We start from the raw sequence: 10,471 nt of genomic DNA on the forward strand, positions 1-10,471 counted from the left end.
AGGTCACTGGATATGTCACTCATAGTTGCCTCTGCACCCAGTCTAGTTACTGGCTTAGTGCTCTAGCCTTAGATGGACTTCAACAAGGTATTGCTTCTTACTTGTCTGGAAATTAGAATCAGCAAATTTGGGGTATAGTTGGTTACACTCCAACTTTTAATTTGACTCCTGTCCTGCCCAGCTCAGATCTACTATCTGCTTCTTACTCTTGTTTTTTCCCATAGGGTGACAAATCTTCCTAAAAATATCCTGTCCCATTTCTCTCCTAAACTAGGAAACCTAAAGCAACTGCTTTCTATGGTAGAGACCTATGTGAAGAGTGCAAAGAGGGAAAAACAAAGAATTCTCAAAAATTCAGATTCTCCTACAAGTAGCAAACCAAAATGCCATTACTGCTACATGGCCCATTTCCCAAGTAGTTTCAGCAGTACAAATGGAATAAGCATCATTTTTTTGGCTATTATTATTTTCTATTATCTTAAAAAAAAATCTTGGAAGGGTGATTCTTTTTTTTCTTGGAGGATGGAGTAGGGTGTGTGTGTGGCTTGTAGGAAATTAGAAAGATATTCATTTGAAACAAAATTTGTGACTGTCTATCCAAACGATAGATGGAAGATACAGAATATCATGCTGCCTCAGGTCATTTGAGGGAGGGACAGGAAGAATTGTTTTTGCATTTCTGCCAGCAATGTATGGAATTAACTGACCAAGCACCTTTTACATCTGTAATTATGATGAGCCACTGTGAAAATGTCACAAGGTGAACCACAACCTGCCTTGCTGTTGTCCCCATGCCCCTAAAAAAGTTTATTTCTGACAGTTCCAATCCCTTTAAATAGGAACCAGGGTTATCCTTCTCCAGAGTTGGTATAGTGAACTAACTTTAAAATGCATGTTGTTTTTAAAGATGCATTCAGTACCTTTTCTCGTATAGGAGTAAAGCTTAAAAAATGTTGTGCTTCATATACAGCTTTAGTGTGTATAATAACTCTCAGGTAAATCTCAGAGGTACAAGTATGTACTTTGTAAAATAATATCGCTTAAATGAATCAAGTGAATCTATTACTACCCATGGTGCTTATTTCTTGTCTTTGTTTTTACATGAAGTAGAGAAAAACTCTGAAGTTTAGGTAATTTTAAAGTAAACTGTGATGTTTAAAATTTTTATTATAAAATTATACTTGGATTTGAGATTTAATGTTGACTCTTGTCATAAGTGACCACAACAAATGTGCTTAAGTTTCCATGCTTTTGTTTTTCTATTAATATAACAGGTAATGTTGACATTTTACTTAACCTGCAGAAGTATATCGTTTTATGTCAGATGCCAAAGGGTTTAGTGGACTCTTGTTAAGGTGTAAAGAGAGTCAGAATTAACTGTTTACCTACTAAATAACCACCCTGTGAAAACGATACCTCCTCTTACAGGTGCTGTTCAGGGAAGTTCTGGACTGTTAACTTGTCCAGATCACAGAGTTAATCATTTATATCAACATTAATTTTTCTCTTATTAAATTTTCAAACACATACAAAACTAGACATACTAGTATAATGGGCTCTGATGTGCCCATCGCTCAGTTTAAACAATTATCAACTCTTGGCCAATATTATTTATCTACCTTCCTTCCCACGGTCTCTCACCCCGTTTTATTTCAAAGAAAATACTCATATTACTTAGATCTAAAAGTCAAAAATTATTAATGAAATTACCAACAATACTACCATCACATTTAAAAACTATAATTTCTTAATATTAGTAAATATACAGGGCTCTAATTCTGCTGCCTCATTTTTTTCACTTCATTTGAATTATGATTGAAATAAGGCCAATGCCCTGAAATTGGTTCATGTAATTTTTCTATTTTAACCTAAAGCTCTCTTCCTTCTCCTTTTAAAAATGTTATTTATTTTTGCAATTCAGTTCTTGAAATAACAGGATTGTTTGGTAGAATTTTCCACAGTCTGATTGCATCCCTCTTGTGTTAAGACATTATGCTGTCTCTCTATGTTCTATAAAGTGGTTGGTCAAGGCTTGAAGGTTTGATCAGGTAGAGGTCTTTATTTTTAAAGATTTCTTCATAGGTTATATTGAATATTTATATGAAGAAGGACCCAGTGTGTGGTTTTTCTCTTTTCCTAGATATAAATTATTATATCATCAAGGGTTACAAAATCATGGTATTCTAATTCTACTCATCTTTATTTACTTATTAGCTACAACGTCTTTATGAAGAGAAAATTTCTGTTACCAGCTATTTTGTTACTCTGAGGTACAGTTCATATACAAAACCCAGATTAATGCTTAATATTTTTCCTTTATCCAGTTTTCAAAAATACTGAGTTAATTTTATAATATCTACCATATGTGATCAGTGAGGTTCTTTTAAAAAATTATTCTAAATTTATGGATTTTAAAATATTTATGAGTTAGTTTTTCATTTTAAAATGATAGTACTGGTGGAGTTATAACAATACTAGTTTTTGATAAATGACAGAAAACTTTCTCTCATTGCTTTTTCACTTAGGAACATATACTGGGGATCACTCCATAGCTATACATACTAGTTATTATTTACTACTTTTACAGAACTGTATATTTCATTGTATGGATATGAAATACTTTTTTCAAGTTCTATTAATGGTTATTTCCAGTCTTTTGTTATTGTAAACTATAATGGTCTAACTGACAGACACTTGAGTATATCGTTTTAATTTTTTCCATGGTATCCTAGGGTGGTTTTCTAGGAGAGAGATTGCTATACTGATGGTTAGAGCATTTATGGATTTGCTAGATATTGGCTAGTTCCCTTCCATAAGGGTTGTATCATTTTGCATCCCCTCCAGCAATGTACGAGTGCCCCTTTGTCCTTAGCCTCATCAAGAAATTCTGCCTAATTTTGGATTTTTGCCAGTTACAGCACTGTCATACTCAAGATAGTCCAAATGAAGAGACACATCTATATTGTCTTCTCTTACACCTAATTCATACCATTTGTAATATATTCTTCACACTGTGAAAACCAGTGTGTGCTTCTGCACTTATTGCCAGACATGATTGCAGTCTACGCCAAAGTAAACACATGGTTCTACTTACTTCTTTTCATGTATTTCAAAATTGTACCTGAATATGTGAATTAAATTATTCCAAAGACCATTTTAGGATCTCTCTAATCAGCTCAGTCTATCTCTGTGGTGTGTAACTGATATATTTAAATCCTGCTTATTGGGTTCCCATATAGACAGTCTGTTCTGATCAGTATGACAGAATTTTGAATAAATTGCTTTTCTAAGGGTATTTCACTTTTCTGCTAAGTTTACAACACTGCATCAGACAAAGGAAACTTAGATGAAAGTGTAGATGACTTTATAAATGTGTCCATAACTCTTAAAAAAAAAAAAAAGGCAAGACTGAAACAGTGTTGAATTTCTCAGCTCTTCGTTGAGTCACTGAAACAATTTCAGAACATGATATATACTGCTTTCATTTATTGTCCTGAATTTTACTTTTTTGTCTAAAGCTAGTTATTTTTCCTTAAAGTGAATCATTGATTTCTCTCCATTAAGCTGAGTTTCAGATTCACACCCACCTGCAGCGATATGCTTGTTTTGACTACAGAATCAGTCAGGGAAGAAGGCTGTTTTGAACTGTACGTGCAACAATGTCTTCTCTTCCCTTTTTCCAATCAGAGAAATAACGCAGACACCCTTCAACAGAAAGCAAACAAAAGCAATTGTTCATGCAAATGTTTATGAAATGGGGTGTAGAAACCAAACATAGTGGCAGCCACTTAGACCTTTTAGATTTAAGTGCGTTCGTTTTTAGTAGAAATAGAAATAAGCCCAGCTTTCCAAAACACTTCACATTCTGCCTGAAATTTCATGAGGTTTTTTTGCAGAGGCAGATGCTTTTATATCACCAAGGGAAATGTGAATGATTTCAATTTCTACCTATTCAGTATGAAACTGAGCATGACATATCAATTCCATTAAGTTCAGTTCAAGAAATACTTACTGTTGCTACAAGAGGAGCTCTGTGAGGTGTTATGAGGAATACAGAGATAACCAAGACATGAGTTCAGGACAGTCCCCCTTCCTCCCAAGTTAATTCAATACCTCCTTTTGATCTTTCAGAGTTCTTTTAGATCACATCCTTTTGCAGTTTGGTGAGACTTCTCCTGGGGATTGTGTTGGAGTCAAGTACCACTTTATTTGTACATCTCTGAAGTGGGGCTACAGTATTTTTAACTATTAACCACACTATTAACTATTTAACTACACATTTCTTTTAGATCCTGTGTCCAAGCTATTTTCTACCGGTACATGTAGTCCCGACAGAGAAATGAAGATGCTGCTGCTAGCAGAACATTAAGAGGGGAACACAGGTTGCGAAATCAATTTCTGGCTCAAAAGTCATGTTAAATGTCTTCTGCACATGCCAACACACAAAGTCAGAGCAGTATCATGAGTTAGTGCCAGATGTTGGACTGTGGATGAACCAAAGAGATAGGCCCTCAGGAAGGAAAAGAGTATTTGGATGCCATTTATGACATCTCCCTCTTTCAGGAGAACAAGGAGCATCAAGAATTTTTATAGTTTTCAGGGAATATTGTGAAGGGAATTGTATAATTGAACTATCTTGAAAAACGAAAGGGATGTAATAGGTCAAACTTTTAAAATGTCTTTATTAAGAAGCCAGTTTCTCTGCTGCCATAGGCTTTTCCATGTGAAACGAGCTGAGAAAGGAAAAATACAATATAGATGAAATCACTGTTAAAGAAGAAGAAGTAGGAAAGTCTGCTTCTCCTGCCCCCAGGGAATTAGGTGGACAAAAGGGAGCAGAGGTAAGAGATATTTGGTTGAGATGTGTGAGTCCTAGTAAAATCCTACAACAGAAGGTACTTCAGGTGTCAGAGCAGGACACCGAAGTGGGAGCCACTTTGTCTCCTCTTCCCATTTGGGACTCTTGCAAGGACAACTGGTAGCACGCTGTGGTCTGGAATAGGCCCCAGCGGTCCTGTAGAGAACAGACTGCTGTAGTCAATAATGACCTAGCCAGCATTCATGAGTTACCCTGGGTTCTCTTTGGTTATGAGGCACCAGCATCTCCTCCTTGTCCCACATCAGGGGGGATACTGAAGGTAACTGAGCCTCTGTGTATATGCTGTGGATCAGAGCCAAGATGTGCCCACAGCACAGGCTGTCTCATAGACCAAGTCTAGGACCCCATGGTGCCAAACAGAGAAGAGAATCGCAGTATGTTTACAGTGCCAGCAAGAGTCCCAAGGTGAGGCTCAGTAAGTCAGATGTAAGGTCTCACCGAGGCCCAACCCGGTTGACAGAGTAAAAAAATCACGAGCTACTCCAGGCAGACATTGAGTAGCAGGAAGCATCCTGTTGCTCAAGGATGGGAACTCAGGCAGTGATGCCTCAGAAACCCCAGCCAGCACAAGGCAAGGATGTTTTCTTTCTGCTGATGCTGTGAAGTCAAATAAACTATCTTTAGCAAACCTAGACACCTCGGAGTAGAGTGATTATAGAATGAGGAGTATTATTTAGACACACAAGAGGCTGCATATTAAAAGAGACTGTTAGAAACATTTTACTATGCTGGGAAAGTTTATAATTTCTTTAAAAATTGAAGTATAGTTGCTTTACAATGTTGTGTTAATTTCTGCTGTACAGCAAAGTGATTCAGTTATACATATATACACATTCTTTTTAAAATACTATTTTCCATTGTGGTATATCATAGGACATTGAATATAGTTCTCTGTGCTGTACACTAGGACCTTTTTGTTTATCCATTCTATATATGAAAGCTTACATCTGCTATCCTCAACCTCCCACTTCATCCCTCCTCCACCCCCCCTCCCTTAGCAACCACCATTCTGTTCTCTATGTCCACGATTCTGTTTCTGTTTATACATAGGTTCATTTTGTGTCATATTTTAGATTCCACATATAAGTGATATCATATGGTATTTGTCTTTCTCTTTCTGACTTAGTTCGGTAATCTCTAGTTGCATCCATGTTGCTGCAAATGGCATTATATGGTTCTTTTTAATGGCTGAATAGTATTCCATTGTGTATAGGTACCACATCTTCTTTATCCATTCATCTGTCGATTGACATTTAAATTGTTTCCATGTCTTGGCTGTTGTGAATAGTGCTGCTATGAACATAGTGGTGCATGTGTATTTTTGAATTATAGTTTTTTCTGAATATATGCCCAGGAGTGGAATTGCTGGATCATATGGTAATTCCATTTTTAGTTTTCTGAGGAACCTCCATACTGTTTTCCACAGTGGCTGCACTGACTTACATTCCCCCCACCAACAGTGTAGGAGGGTCCCCTTTTCTCTACACCCTCTCCAGAATTTATTTGTAGACTTTTTAATGAGGACCATTCTGACATGGTGTGAGGTTGTACCTTATTGTAGTTTTGAGTTGCATTTCTCTAATAATTAGCGATGATGAGCATCTTTTTATGTGCCTATTGGTCATCGGTATTTCTTCTTGGAGAAATGTCTCTTCTGGTCTTCTGCCCGTTTTTGGATTGGGTTGTTTGGTTTTTTGTTGTTTAGTTATATGAGCTGTTTGTATATTTTAGAAATTAAGCCCTTGTCGGTTGTATTGTTTGCAAATATTTTCTCCCATCCTGTGGGTTGTCTTTTTGTTTTGCTCATGGTTTCCTTTGCTGTGCAAAAGCTTTTAACTTTGATTAGGTCCCATTTGTTTATTTTTGTTTTTATTTTATTGCCTTGGGAGACTGACCTAAGAAAACATTGGTCCGATTTATGTCAGAGAATGTTTTGCCTATGATCTCTTCTAGGAGTTTTATAGTGTCATGTCTTATGTTTAAGTCTTTAAGCCATTTCGAGTTTATTTTTGTACATAGTGAGAGGGTGTGTTGTTGGGCAAATTTAATATTTGTGTTTATCCTACTACTTAGAAAGTAGGATCAGTAATAGATAAAAGAAGATACATCTTCTGCATGCATTTAAGTGCCGTGTAAATTAATTTGTAACCCAATTGGAATTATAGCTCTTTGTCATCAATTCTATATATACTAATGGGATGTAAGTGACTTGAGGGCAGAAAGCTATCTTAGTCTTTGGTATCTGTTTTGAAGAGCATAATGCTTAGCATACAGAAAATGCTAAAACAATGTGTGTTGGATTGAGATGAATTTTTTGTCACCAAAAGCATTTGCTCTGGAATCAAGTTTCCCTTGTGCTTGGGCTGAATAACCGTAGGCTAGAATTCTATTGTTTTCCCAGTGGTTCTGAATCTTGAAGGATTGGTTCAAAGGCAATCTAAGCAGAGGTATCAGCATAAGCAAAGACATAGAGATAAGAAACACAAGGGGCTTCCCTGGGGCTTCCCTGGGGCTTCCCTGGTGGCGCAGTGGTTGAGAATCCGCCTGCCGATGCAGGGGATACGGGTTCGTGCCCCGGTCCGGGAAGATCCCACGTGCCGCGGAGCGGCTGGGCCCGTGAGCCATGGCCGCTGAGCCTGCGCGTCCGGAGCCTGTGCTCCGCAACGGGAGAGGCCCCAACAGTGAGAGGCCCGGGAAGATCCCACGTGCCGTGGAGCGGCTGGGCCCGTGAGCCATGGCCGCTGAGCCTGCGCGTCCGGAGCCTGTGGGAGAGGCCACAACAGTGAGAGGCCCGCATACCACAAAAAAAAAAAAAAAAAGAAAGAAAAGAAATGCAAGTATGTTTGCTGAATGGTGGGTTCTCCAATTTGGCTGATTAGGAATTATTGACAGGATTAAATTCCATTAATAATGTTAACATTTACAATGTACTAAGCACTTTTGCCATTAGCAGGTTACTGTGCTTTATGATTTACATCTTTCATTTCAATTAACACTCCTATGGCAATGGTTTATACTGTAGTATTAATGAAGTTCCAATTAGACAGAAATCACACAGTAGTTTAAACAGGGAAAGTTAAATACAAAGAGTTACTGACTATAATATGGGGTTGGCTAGTAAGGGCAAAAGAAAACTAAAGAATTTTAGAATAGCAAATATAGGAAGAAACCTCTACTCCTAGCTGGGGCTGACACCCAGCATCCAAGAGAGAGACAAACTTGGATGATTTCTTCCCAAGGGACTGAGATCCAATCGTTGTTGGAAAGGGCGCGCCATGGCACAACGGATGGCAAAGTTGGTTGAGGTGTCGTGAGCAGGGACTCACTGAGAACCCTTCTTTTGGGTAATGCTGAAGCTGTGTAGGGAAGGGCTGAGCTACAGAACTCCAGGTAAAGCCAAGGGGAAAGCTGTTCACGGGGAAGTGCGGATGATGGCAATCCCTGCACAGCTGCTCGAGTGAGTGCCCGAGGAAGCTGACCATGGAGAGATGCGGAGTGCTGCTTGCCAAAAAATGTGCTATCAGGCTGCCACGCAAAGCAGGAACTGAGCATCCAAGCCGTGTGTGCTGCAGGAACCTGCGGGGAGAGGCACAGCCGAACCAGGACGAGAAACCCCTCCCATCTCTAGTGTACCTCTTGCGCCTCTATTGTTAAAGTTTAACCGTGCCTACCGGCAAAGGAGAAATAATTAGGGTCCAGAAACAGGCAATAAAAAGTAAATTTCGAGCTGAGAGACGTTAAACCGGTAACTGGAAGAACCATCTTGTTTGCAATTCATATACTAGGAAATTGAGTGTCAGATTTTTGTGACTTCCCTAGTCACACAAGTGATCAAAAAACTTGAAATTCAAACACTTGTGCTTTTAGTTTTCATGGTACGTTGCTGCTCTAGGTTCATCATAGGAATAACTGGTAAATGTTACAGTAAGCCAGGTAGAAGAAAATGGGGGCTTCTGAAGTATCTAACTACATGGACATTTCTTGTGTAACCTCTGAATTTTCTTATCTCAATTAAACTGGTAAATACATATAAGCATTCACAGTTCAAGTGTCACATGGTGAAAGTAGTTGACCAGAAAATGCCTGTAGACTGATTTAAAAGATATAATATTTGTATATGTACACAAAGAATACAGCTTACTATTTTTAGATAGTTGTGAAATGCAAAAGATGGGAGAACAATCTTCCTGTTAGAGGAACAAGCTTCTCCTGGCTTCCAAAGCCCCAAGAGACTGTCCGGTATAGGTATTACCATCTGATGGGGTGAAGATCCCAACAGGTTTTTCAACACCCATTTGCCTTTACCGGTTTTTAAACCCTTCTTACATTTCCCAGCTGCTTGGGAGCCTCTGGCTCTGTGCCTGACTGCTTACTAGATACAGTAACTGTGGGCGTCCCTGGCACTGTCCTGAGGGCCTAGTGGGCAGGTTCCCAGGAAGAGTTTTTAGGTGTGTCAAACCCTTGTGAGTCCACGTTTCAGATCTGTCTGAGATATATCCAAGCAACTGTATATTACCTTTGTTCATAAATTATGTGGACTTACAAAGAGAAGTCTCCTAGAATCCCAATTCTCACTGGGAAAAATGTGCAAGGATTTATAGAATCTGTTTTATACTGAATTTACTACCATACTACATCCTCTTTACTACACTCAGTCTTAGAACTTAACTGCAGGACTGCTCTTTCTGGTTTTTCTTCTACCTTTCCCCTTTGCTTTAGACTAGTGGACAGTATAGCCCAGTGTTTAAGGACATGTTGGTGGTCCTGAGCATGCGCCATGCAGACCTGCAGCTACAGGCCTGCGACCACGGCTGCAGATGCTGTGATCTGAAACCCAGAGCTGTGCTTGCTTTGATGAACACTTCCCACTGGCTGCTTCTGGTCAATGACTGAGCGCAGCAGGGAGACAAAGGGAGGCCCAGTCTTAGGAGACACGGGCTCCTCTGATGGCAACTTTGGCCTGAGGACCTTGACAGCCCTGGCAAACCTTCCTTGGACTGTCCTGTGTCTAAGTCACTTCCATGTAACCCATTTCCTCTCTTCTCTACTTCTGTAGTGAGTGACCTGTATAGTGGTCTGACATCTCTCCCATCCTTTCCTGACTTTTTCTCCATTCCTCCATAGGCATTTCCCTATATAAAATCTTTGCACTTTTAATCTTCTTTTGGTGTGTGCTTCTGGGAGCTCTTGAACTAACTCAGCCATGGATTCAAATAAGCTGGGTTCGAACCTAGGCTTGGCATTTACTGGCTGCAGGGCCTGTGTCATTTACTTAACCTGTATGTTCTGCAGTTTAGGCATACATAATACAGGAATAATAATGGTTATCTACTACATGGGGTCATAAGGAATAACAAAATTATAAAATAAAAATACATGCTAGCTATTATCATGCTCTCAAGTCCATAACACAGTTTACTATATGGAAATCTAGGTGAGAAAAATCCTATATGAGCTGTTAAAGTTGTTTTTCACCTCATCTTTTTAGGTACCTCTTGAATTCATTCTTGATGCTAAAAAAAGGAACTATAAGGAGGTTGAAGAATGAAAGTAGAAAATGGGAGCAATATTTATGCTTTCCATATATTGTCA

At 38.9% G+C, this 10,471-nt stretch overlaps 1 pseudogene; it reads left to right on the forward strand.

Moving 5' to 3' along the window:
* The window catches only part of LOC102996427 (60S ribosomal protein L19-like), a 73,910-nt pseudogene extending 64,138 nt beyond the window's left edge, over nucleotides 1-9,772 (forward strand).
* The last annotated feature ends 699 nt before the right edge of the window (nucleotides 9,773-10,471 follow it).

The sequence above is a fragment of the Physeter macrocephalus genome, chromosome 8 (assembly GCF_002837175.3).
Source record: "Physeter macrocephalus isolate SW-GA chromosome 8, ASM283717v5, whole genome shotgun sequence".
Taxonomy (NCBI): Eukaryota; Metazoa; Chordata; class Mammalia; order Artiodactyla; family Physeteridae; genus Physeter; species Physeter macrocephalus.